The sequence below is a fragment of the Ursus arctos genome, unplaced genomic scaffold (genome assembly GCF_023065955.2).
Source record: "Ursus arctos isolate Adak ecotype North America unplaced genomic scaffold, UrsArc2.0 scaffold_25, whole genome shotgun sequence".
Classification (NCBI taxonomy): domain Eukaryota; kingdom Metazoa; phylum Chordata; class Mammalia; order Carnivora; family Ursidae; genus Ursus; species Ursus arctos.
The window spans coordinates 30,912,977-30,923,690 of record NW_026622930.1 but is presented as its reverse complement, the minus strand read 5'-3'; the positions used below and the strand labels follow the sequence as shown (position 1 = coordinate 30,923,690).

The 10,714-nt window shown below is 47.4% G+C and overlaps 1 pseudogene; it reads right to left on the bottom strand.

The window, feature by feature from the left end:
• Window positions 1-4,492: 4,492 nt before the first annotated feature.
• Window positions 4,493-10,370, bottom strand: LOC123002156 (GTP cyclohydrolase 1 feedback regulatory protein-like; annotated as a pseudogene).
• Window positions 10,371-10,714: the final 344 nt, after the last annotated feature.

Below are 10,714 nucleotides of genomic sequence, written 5' to 3'. Positions count from 1 at the left end.
ATTGACTCATTTCCCCTTGAAGTCCATGTTTTTTGGAAACACTGTTTATTTTAGAATAAAAACATAAAATAAAAGTTACAGGCAGATCTTTTTTGTGTGTACGATGCACAAGCAATCAGTGAGTTGCTCTCCTAAAGTGAACAAGGTACAATATTCAGGGATTTGTTGCTTTTTAAGAGTGCAGCCGTAAGTTACTTATTCTTATCCATGTCACGGATGGAGATCAGATGACAAAATGTGTTCTGTTGAACTAAAGCCATTTTAATCCCTCATTTTATACTCTTAGAAACCCAGCAGGCAGAAAGAGCTTTTGTTCAGCTTCCTTTTCTACCTGTTAGTGTGGGGCCCTAACATTTGATTATAAATTCTTAGTTTACCTTACCTGTCTGAGTTTTTCATTCATTCGTTTATCCTTTCTCCTTTTTTTCCCCTTTCATCATGTCTCATCATCATGAGAGGTATCACCTTTTACTTTTAAAGAAGACAGTTTCTTGGTTTACTAGTTTACTAATTATTACATTTTTTCAGTTTATTTATTATTAACATATAATATATTATTTGTTTCAGGGGTACAGGGCTGTGATTTATCCGTCTTACACAGTACACAGCGCTCACCCCAGTGTCCATCACCCAGCCACCCCATCCCTCCCATCGCCCTCTACTCTAGCAACCTTCAGTTTGTTTCCTGATTAAGAGTCTCTTATGGTTTGTCTCCCTCTCTGGTTTCGTCTTGTTTCATTTTTTTCCTCTCTTCCCCTATGGTCCTCTGCCTTTTTTCTCAAATTCCACATATCAGTGAGATCATATGATAATTCTGATTGACTTATTTCGGTAGCCTAATACCTTCTAGTTCCATCCACGTTGTTGCAAATGGCAAGATTTCATTTTTTGATGGCTGGGTAATATTCCATTGTATATAAATACCATATCTTCTGTATCCATCTATTGATGGACATCTGGGCTCTTTTAAAAGGGTTCTCCTTTCTGATCTTTCATCTTTTCTTTTGCTTAGTGGCCGTTTTTGGAGTACCTGATCCTTCAGGAATACAGTGGGAATCAGTTTTTCTTGGGTGAGATAAGCTGAAAGAGGGTATAAGAATGACCTGTTATGATGAACTCTTGATCTGAATAACATAAATATAATACATCGTCCCCAGAATACTTCTGCTTTGGAATTCAGTGATCTGTGTTAGCTGTTCACCAAGTTATCCCCTCATGCTGAAGCCTTCTTCCTTCTGCCTGTCCCCAGTCCTGGAGCAGGTTTGCACCAGGTGGTGGCGCAGGGCTTACATGCGGCCAGGTAGCTTGCTTGTTCCAATTACCTACCCCACCAGCCTGCTAGGAGATGCGTTAGTGACCCCCCCCCTTTGCTTGAGGCACCGAGGCCCTTGCTTTAATGCCAGCATGTTATTTGGGAAGGTGGGAAGTACATTAGACTATTATTTCCATCTCACCAGGTCTGTCTGTGGCCCACTCTTGTTGGAGGTCCCTAGACACTGTGGTAACTGGACCAAATGGGTAATCACTTGAGGGATAATCAGGAACGGATTTCCTTTGCATAGGAATAGGGAATGTCAAAGGACCTAGTTCCCACATCCTGGGTTGAAGAGGATTTTTCAGATGTAGTACACACTGCCTTACAGGTCATTGGCTACTCTGAATGGAGGTAGTTAATTTCCTACTGCCAGATTGAACCAAAGTATTTGCCCTCCTTTTAGCTTCCTTATTTGTTATTAATTCTTGCATTTTCCTCTTGCTAAGTGGGTAGTCTATTGCCTTTCTGCCTGCATAAGCTCCAAAAGCTGCTGAGTTTGGAGTCAGCATTATTATAAGCATGATGTGTGGTCCAGAATATTCCTGAGTGGAGAGGCTACTTATATTCTACTCCTGCTTCCCAAAGATCTCCCTTTTCGGGCTTCAACATGCTGGGACAGAGTTGGGATTCTGACTAGTCAGGCCACCAGGGTATCCATTAAGTCCTGGATAAGAACCAAACATTTGAGCTTAGTAAGCTAACAGCTGAAAAGAAATGGGAGATTAAGACATGGGTAGTTTTAAAAGAGGTATGTTTATTTGGTTCATGGGTTGATGGGGGTGTAGCCCATGGACTTAACTTTCAATTTTGCTTTTTCCCTGTACTCAGTTCTGTCGTTGTCGGAGGATCAGAGGAACAGGCTGGTGACCTCGGTTTTGGTTCTGGCCATTAGCTGTGTATCTTTGGACTAATCACTTAACTTTTCTGGGCTCCTTTCTTTACCAGTGAAGTTCGAAGTTGAGATTAGATGTGCTGTAAGGACCCTCCTAGCTGTAGCACTCTGCAGTACATCCCACTGTTTCTTATGTGGCACTTTCCCTTGGGAGCTGTGTACCTTCTGCTTCATTGCACACCCTCATCCCGCCCCCAGCTCTGGGAATGGAGACTGTGTACGGAAGGGGGGAGGGGAATGAGGGAAGCAGGATGCCACACCATGTCCTCCTGGCCTCATTGACTAGAGAGAAGCCTGCTTCCTCCATCTGGTGTTCCACCTGGGGTCAAAATACCCTTCTCACCAGAGATGTGCTGTGTGTGGCCTTAGGGAACTCACATTTCTACTTAGTTCACTATTTAACAATAAAAAAAGAAGAGAAATCTTTATCTTCAGCTGCATTGCTCGTGCTGTAGGGTTTAATAAGAGATAAGCACAGAATGGAAATGAGGCAAGTTTGCCAAGTATTGTAGATGGGAAGATATTGAGAAAAAAGGAGTGAGTGTTTCTCATTTTAAGGATAGGAGAAGACTATACTATAGAGGACTGAATAGAATTAGGTACTTTAAAAGGAAAATATTAAACCAATAAGTTAAAAATATTCTCTCTCTTTTTACGTTGTCATGACTGCCTAAGAAAATTGGAGGGATCCAGTGTTAACACATTGTTACCCATCCGTAAGTCCTAAGACATGATGAACTCACAGCGAGACTGGGAAGTTTCTGGGGCCTGCATCTTGTATAACCCTGACTGGCCTTGGACTTTGCCCCTCTTATCTTTGGCCACCAGCAAGACAGACATGTGCACAATGTAGTTTATATTTTATAAGCTGCCGAAAGACATTTTTCTGTATATATATCCGTTCCCCATGACCTGACAGAAAATACGTTTCCCAGTTCATCCTCGTGCTTAGTTTCAGTCGCAAAGAGGGTGTTGGCGTATTGGCTTTTGTGTAGCACAGATTTGGACCAAATATGCTAACCTTGCAGCTCTTTTTATAATAATCACCCAGATATAGACAGGAGCCCCCATTTTCTACCAAACTAGGGTCATTTTATTACTCTAGTTCCAGAAAAAGCAACCGGATAGCCAACAGGGAAGCAAAAGTGTATTTCTCTGCCCTCTGATAGACGAACCGTAACTTCATCTAAAATTCTGACATCTGTCGTCATATCCCATAGAGCCAACTGGAATCCCAGCAAGCTAGCTTCGTTTTTTTTAATCCAAGTACGTATGTGTGGGCCCTGGAGGTTTGTGGGCCCGAGCTGTAGCCACATACAAGTGGCTTCCTCTGAGTTCTTGGATACAATGAGCAGGACTAATGTTGGCTCCGAAAAGGGACAGAAGATGGCTTGGGGTTAGTTTTTCTTTTTTAAATGTTATACAAGTGCAGAGCAGTTGGCTGCCGTCCCCCTCTCAAACCATCAGCAGAGCTTGACCTTGGCCAAGATTTTGCCTCATCCTCTCGGCATCTCAGCATAGAGTTGCGTTTCAGCCGTGGAATGCTTAACCAGAAGCACATGCTGTAGTGATGGTTTCCAAAGAGCAAGTTTTTGCAGAAAGGCTACATCATGTTGTCTTCTGAAAACAACAGTTTTCTCTGAACCACCAACCCAATAAACCCCCGAATGGTGATTCTTTGACTCATTCATTCACAAGGGCTAGGATTGTTGTTGTTAATAATACTTTATTGAAGCACGGCAGAATGAACAATGAAGTACAAATCTTAAGAGTACTGCTTGTGAATTTTGACAAATTGTATGCACCCATGTAACCATTCAGGGCTGGGGTCCCTCCCTCCTTTCCTTCTTTCCTTCCTCCTTCTCTCCCCCCCCCTTCCTTCCTCCCTTCCTTCCTTCCTTCCTTCCTTCCTTCCTTCCTTCCTTCCTTCCTTCCTTCCTTCCAGCAACCACTCATCACAGCCCTTTATTTGCTTAGACCAGCTATGTAGGACCTTCCCACCCAGTCCTGGAGCTGTGCTCCTTGGGGGCTCCAGCTCCTTGCCAAGGACAGCCTGGCTCTTGTGGGCCCCTGCCCACAGATCATGACCTCCTCTAAGGCCCTCGGCCAGGCCTGAAGCTGGAGGGGCCACTGGAAGCCCCAGGGGAAGGGCCCTGCCCTCTCCCAAGGGCTGAGGCAGGTTTCAGAAAAGGCCATTCACTGCCCAGTGGTACTAGGCAAAGGAAAATGATGATTTGGGAAGAGAGAGGCTGGACAGTGAGTGAATGGATGCTCAGGATTGGGAATTACGCAAAAAAGGGGTGTCCCATCTGCTCCTCAGTGTGAGAGAGTGAGTCCTTGTGCAGGCACCACACCAGCGTCGGCCCACCTCTCTCTTGCTCAGCACATGGAAGCCTTTGCGTTCCAGCTTGTCCAGGACCATGCAGGGAGGGTCACTGATGAAGTACTCACAAAAGTGGTTTCCCAAGACGCTTCTCTTTGAAGCCCCCAGATACCACATCAGCTCTGGGGCTGAGCGCCCATCACCCACCGGGGTGGGGCCCACTTCCGTGTGGATCTGGGCGCTGCTGAGCGGGTGGGGCATGGTGCATGAGTCCCGGTCAGGCTCCCACCCAGGGCTTTGGGCTCAGTGCGGATGCCAGCCCCTCAGGTGCCAGGCCTGCTGCGACCCGCGACCCCGAGTCCAGTTCCTCCAGCTCTCAGGGCTGGGGTTCCTTATGCTGCATGAAACATCTCTTCTGATGACGTACGGCCTTGGATTGGAAGGTCGTGCATCCATCTACCTGAGCAAACGACTGTAGGACAGCAAATCCCGGTTCAAACACGGTGAAGATTTGGTGGCCTGAGTCCGGGCAGTTTGCTCTCTTGTCGCGTCTAGGAGGTGTGCTTGCCACAAAGCTTTATGATGCTTGTTCTTTACGCGTCACTTTTGAAAATAGGTAATGTGTGCACGTAGTACAAAAAAAAATTAATGTGTAATGAAAAGGGACTCTCCCCGCTCCCCGCCCCCCAGTCCTTTCCCTCCTTGAAGGTAACCACTGTTACTGTTACTTGGGCATTGTTCAGCCTGGGGCTGGGGGGAAGGGGGGTTTGTTTTTTTAAGTCCCAGCTTTCTTTGGTTGTTAACCAAGAATATGTTTCTCAGCCCTTCTCTTTATATTCCAGGCTCTAGTCTAAGGCATTTATGCAGAAACTTGGACTACAGGCTCAGTACGACTAATCCTATTTGTCCTGTCCTATAAAGTTCATTCTCCGTATCTGTCATCTGGCTCAAAAGTCCATGTTTCTCACAGGATTGGCCGGGAGTTGATGATAGCTGGCGTTGGATTTTTTCACATTAGGCTTGCTACTTTTAGAATACATATTTGAAATTTTCCATAGTCAATTTTTTAAAAATTCCTATATCTTTAGCAGGGACTCCTGCAACACACCTATCTGATTAAGTTTTTTGTTTGTTTTAAAGTAATGCTGCATTGCAACCTAGAAGTAAACTATAGACGGATCTCTAGACAGTCCCACCCCCACCCCCACCCAAATCAGACATTCAAAACTCCAAAGTTACAGACGTGAACTGGGATGATTTTTCACCTTCACAAGCCATTCTTCTCTTTAAACATAGGATTGACCTCAAATTTATTTTGAAAAGCCAACTTCTCTGGCAGGCAAAATCTGATTTGATTTATACACTGAATTTTTCAAGAATATAAATGTCATGCAGCAGAGGACTTATATTCAGCCTGGAACAGTATTTTACACAATTTACAGGCTCCAGAGCCAGGGAAGGAAGACCTCTCATTCCCAACCCTCTCTGTTGGACAGACACCAAAGCGCGATGGATGGATGGCTTTCCTCAGCCACTTCTAGCTCCCAGCCGTATTTTGTACTCGGGGCAGGTGGATGAAGAGTCACATCTTCCCCAGATTAGAGTTGCCCAAAGATCCACAGTCCAGGGAAAGGAGTGAGGCTGTTGATGTTTTCCAGTTCACGTCCCATATGGTTTCCCTGGGGCCATTTTATACTTGATGACCTTTGGTGCTCTCTTCTTCATCTTGCTGTTCTCCGATCACCCAAGGCCTCTTCGGTCATCATTGCGAATATTCCCACTGGTCAGGGGGCTCCCTGTGAACATCACCCCTGCAGTGCAGCTGTCACATTCGAACAGCATCTGCTTTCTGACAAGCACGAAGACAGAACGAAGGAAGTCTTCGAGACTTTCCCAGTGCAAGTGGATAACACCAGCAGCCTTTGGGACTTGGATCAATACACTGTCAGTTTAGTGGCCTGGTAGCTTGTGTCAGGGGAAGGGAGGCTGATTCCCAGAGGGGGCAAGGAGCTCATGGTCTCGGCTCTGTCGTCTGTACAGGCTCCTAATGCTGGAATGGTTCCCTCAGCCTTTGGCTCCAGCCTTTTCTAGACAGGGAAACAGACCAAGGTAAAATGCTTGCTGTGTTTTAAATAGATTCTGCTCGCCGCAGCCAATAAGCCCCACAGCTTGGAGGTGACTGACCCTTCCCGAGAGGTTTCTGTTGTGCTGTGCCTCCGGCCTCCAGCCCTCCTGCTCCTTCTCTCTGACCTGGCTCCGCTGGTGTCAGGCGTCCCCTGGCTGCTCCCCGGATGGTTTCTCTTCAGGCCTTTCTGGTTTTAGGACTCATTACACTTTTATTGGTTTTCGCTCTCTGCTTTTTCCTTCCCTGAAGCTGTTTTCCCTCATACTCTGTATCTTTCCGTCTCTTGTGTCCACTCTGTCAAGTGCACATCTCCACCTGCTGCTCCTTGTCTGACTCTGCCGCGGCTTCTCAAATTGTCCTCTCGCCCGCACCTTCGCATACCCTGCGGGGGGTGGGGGGCAACCTGCCCTCACCTGGGCTTTGTTGACCCTGGAAAGTCAGGGACTGTGGAGGAGCCTATCCCAGTTGTGGGGCAGGTGACAGCGCCAGCCTTGGTGGTGACCTCAAAGATGGCAGCTGTTTCTGGGCAGTGTAGCAGTGAGGTAGGGAAGTCAGAGGAGGGGTGGGAGGAAGTAGGAGACACAGAAGTGATGGCCAGCACCCATCGAAGGTGATAATCAGACAAGGAGGTAGGAGAAGGCTGGGTGGCAGCTAGATGTCACAAGGGGAAGCTGAGCAGGAGCTCCTAGGGGAGCAAACCCGGGTAGTGGGACCTGCCAGAGATGCTGCAGCCCTGCTCAGCCAAGCAGGGCCAGTGGGGGGAGGGGGGCAGGAGAAAGGGGAGCCTGAAAGATCCTGTCTCCCCATGCATCTCTGGCCCTTTTGTTCTTTTTCCTTTCACGTTCCTGCCCTCATGTTATATTAGCAACAGAAAACAAAACAAAAAGCAGTCTGTCTTTGAAAGGGAATGGCAAGATCTGGAGAATTTGAAGCTAGATGCATGTACTTCCCTGTTTGCTGGACTCTTGGGCCCCTTTGCCCACAGGCTGCTGGAGCCAGGAGAGCTAGCCCCTTACTGGAACGCCTCGAATGGAGTCCCTATAGCAGTTCGACAGCTCAGCCCGAGTGCCCACGGCAAGGGCGGCCCGCGAGGTGCCCACCCACAGAACCCCTCCACACACACAGGGCAGCTGGGGGAGCAGGGCTGTTTGCCATCCCAGCTAGGGGGCCGGGACTGGTCCTGGGCAGGGCCTGGTCTGAGGGCTGGCTTCCAGCCCATGACGCCGGCCCTATCATGGTCTCCTCTGCCCCCAGGAAGTGAGCTGCAGAGAGGCTGGTGGTTGAAGAAAGAGAAAGGAACACTCTTCTCTTGCTTACAAAATGTTTAAATTGAAGAGGTAATAAATGCATGTGGCAAAGAAATCAAAAGATACAAAAGAACATATGATGAAAAGTCTCCCACTTCTGTTCTCAAGTTCCCCTCCTCAGGCATCCTGGATGCACCAATTTCTTGTACATTCTTCTTACTTCTCCTTTTTAGGTCTGCTGTAATCCCGAAGTTTTTAGATTCTTGACCCAATGGAATATTTTAAATTGTTCGGATATATATGTATGTATGTAATGTGTGTGCAGGGACTAAATGATAATAAAGAAAACTGAATCTCAGTTTATTGCCAATAATTCTTGCTGGGGCAGGAGCGGTTTAAAATATTAAAATAACTAAAGAGAGTCTTAAAATGCTAGCACTAGAAAGGACCTTCCGAGTCCCTTGTACCAAAGCCTTCATTTCAAACACAAGAAAGAGGCCCAGAAAGTGACTTTTCCAGGGTCACTAAGTGAGGTAACGGCACTTTTTAGGTAGTGGCCTTTGGAAAGATAGGGATCCCGAAATGAAAGACAAATGATTGGGCATGGGTGTAGAAATTTCCTCCATTGGATACAAACATAGGGAAAGAAATCGGTAATTTCCAGGAAAAACCTGAAGTCACATTCTAACTGAAAAATAGCACACGTGCGCACACACACACACACACACACACACACACACACAGAGGCATCGGCAGCCGACAGAAGATGAAAGTCAGCAAAGTCTGCTGTCTGTCTCTCCTGCTGAGCCGGGCAGAAGCTGTAAGCGGCAGCATGACGTCACTCCTCTGCTGAGGAACCCGCACCCCTCGGGCCTGGGGTCACCGGGCTGGAGGCAGAGGCAGAGGCAGGCATTTTTTGTTGGGCAGGAGGGAGAAATGCCCACACAGACTTGAGTAAGAGGACAGCCTGCGCACAGATCCCAGGTCAGAGACGCCAAGGGTGCGGGGAGGGTGTGCCTGGCCGTGCCACCGTGGAGCTCTGCCACCATGGGATCCAGGAGCCTGACAACCCCAGCTCTTTATACAGCCTCCCAGGAGGCAACACCCCACGATTTATATGCTGACAAAACGGCAGGATAATTTTTAAAAATTCTCTCTGCTTTGACATTCGCTCCAGACACTGTGAACGATTTCAGTGTCCAAGCCAGATTGATGGGCCTTTTGATGGCTTCAGTGAGAGGGGACATGTATGACTGTAAACACTGGCAGTAAAAACCCTCAATTGCTTTGAAATGGTAAATTTCCAGGCAGTGTGGGTCTGATGTTACACGCCTCCTGCATTAACAGCTTTTTCTTCCTGTTCAATTATTTTGGCTGGTAAGGGAGTGGAAATTACACTTCAAAATACATCGATGGATATTTTCAGCCTTGCTGAAAGCTTCAAAAGATGTACCAATCCCAGGAACATTCCCTTAATTTCCACCTCCAAGTTTCTCAGGGAAAATGGAGGTACCAACTACAGGCCCAGTTAGGCTAAAGGAGATGCCAGGGGTCTCTTTGCATTTCAGATTCTCTCCGCTCTTACCACGTAATCTCTTTCTCAGCCAAATTTTTTCCAGCCCTAAGCCTAGGGTCCATCCTAATATGTACCTAATATTAGGGTCCATCCTAATATGTACCAGGTGATGAGGTCCTTGATAAAGAAATGAGTATTCCCAAGAGCTTGGGTCCGGGGCCTTGAGACAAGCATCTGATGGAGGCAGAAAAACCTACCAGTTCTCTGTGGCTTCTTTTTCACTCGAGGGATCGGGAAGTCCTCATCTCTGACGCATATGGTTCTCTCCTGTGCCCAGGTGCTGGGCACATGTGCAGCCACCCAGCAACACATTTGCCCCAATTGTGCTTCTGGTTCTCTCATCTCTACCTGACCGGCTCCTTCCTCTCCTCTTCCTAAGCACCAGACCTGGGTGTACAGCCACTTTTCCGGACAGACCACAGAGAACTCCAGTTCCGTTGATCATGCCTCCCAAGTCTGTTCCTCCACCTGCATTTCCTGTTTCGGTTAACAGTTGGTTACCTTACACCAAAGCACTTGTCTCCTACACAAGAAATTTGCATGCTCTTCTTCATTCCTTCCTGCAACCCCACTTCCAACTGATCACCAAATCCTTTGAGTCTGCCCTCTGTCTGTCTCCTCCAGAGTTTCTGCCCTCACCCAGGCCCACGGCACTGCTTGCTTGGACAAGCACGGTATCCTTGTGATCCCCTGCCACTAGTCTCCAGCCTCCTCACAAAAATATATAACTGATCATGTCACTCCCTAGTTTAAAATCTTAGATGGGGGGGGCGCCTGGGTGGCTCAGTCGTTAAGCGTCTGCCTTTGGCTCAGGGCATGATCCTGGAGTCCTGGGATCGAGCCCCACATCGGGCTCCCTGCTCTGCTGGGAGCCTGTTTCTTCCTTTCCCACTCCCATTGCTTGTGTTCCCTCTCTCGCTGGCTGTCTCTCTCTGTGTCAAATAAATAAATAAATAATCTTTAAAAATAAAAAAAAAATTTAAAAAAATAAAATCTTAGTTGGTTCTCCATGGCTTACCAGAGTAAGTCCAAACATCCTAGAAAGACAGAGAAGACATCTGTTAACTGGTCAATGCCTATGCCTCTATGCTTGTTACCATCACGACCCCCTACCCCCTACCCCAAACCTCTCACCATTTCCTGTGCTCCCACACACTTCCACGTCCTAGTGTCCTCTGTTTGCCCTTCCTCCTCCCAGAACACCCTTCCACTCTTGCCTGCCTGGCTGCCCTTTAA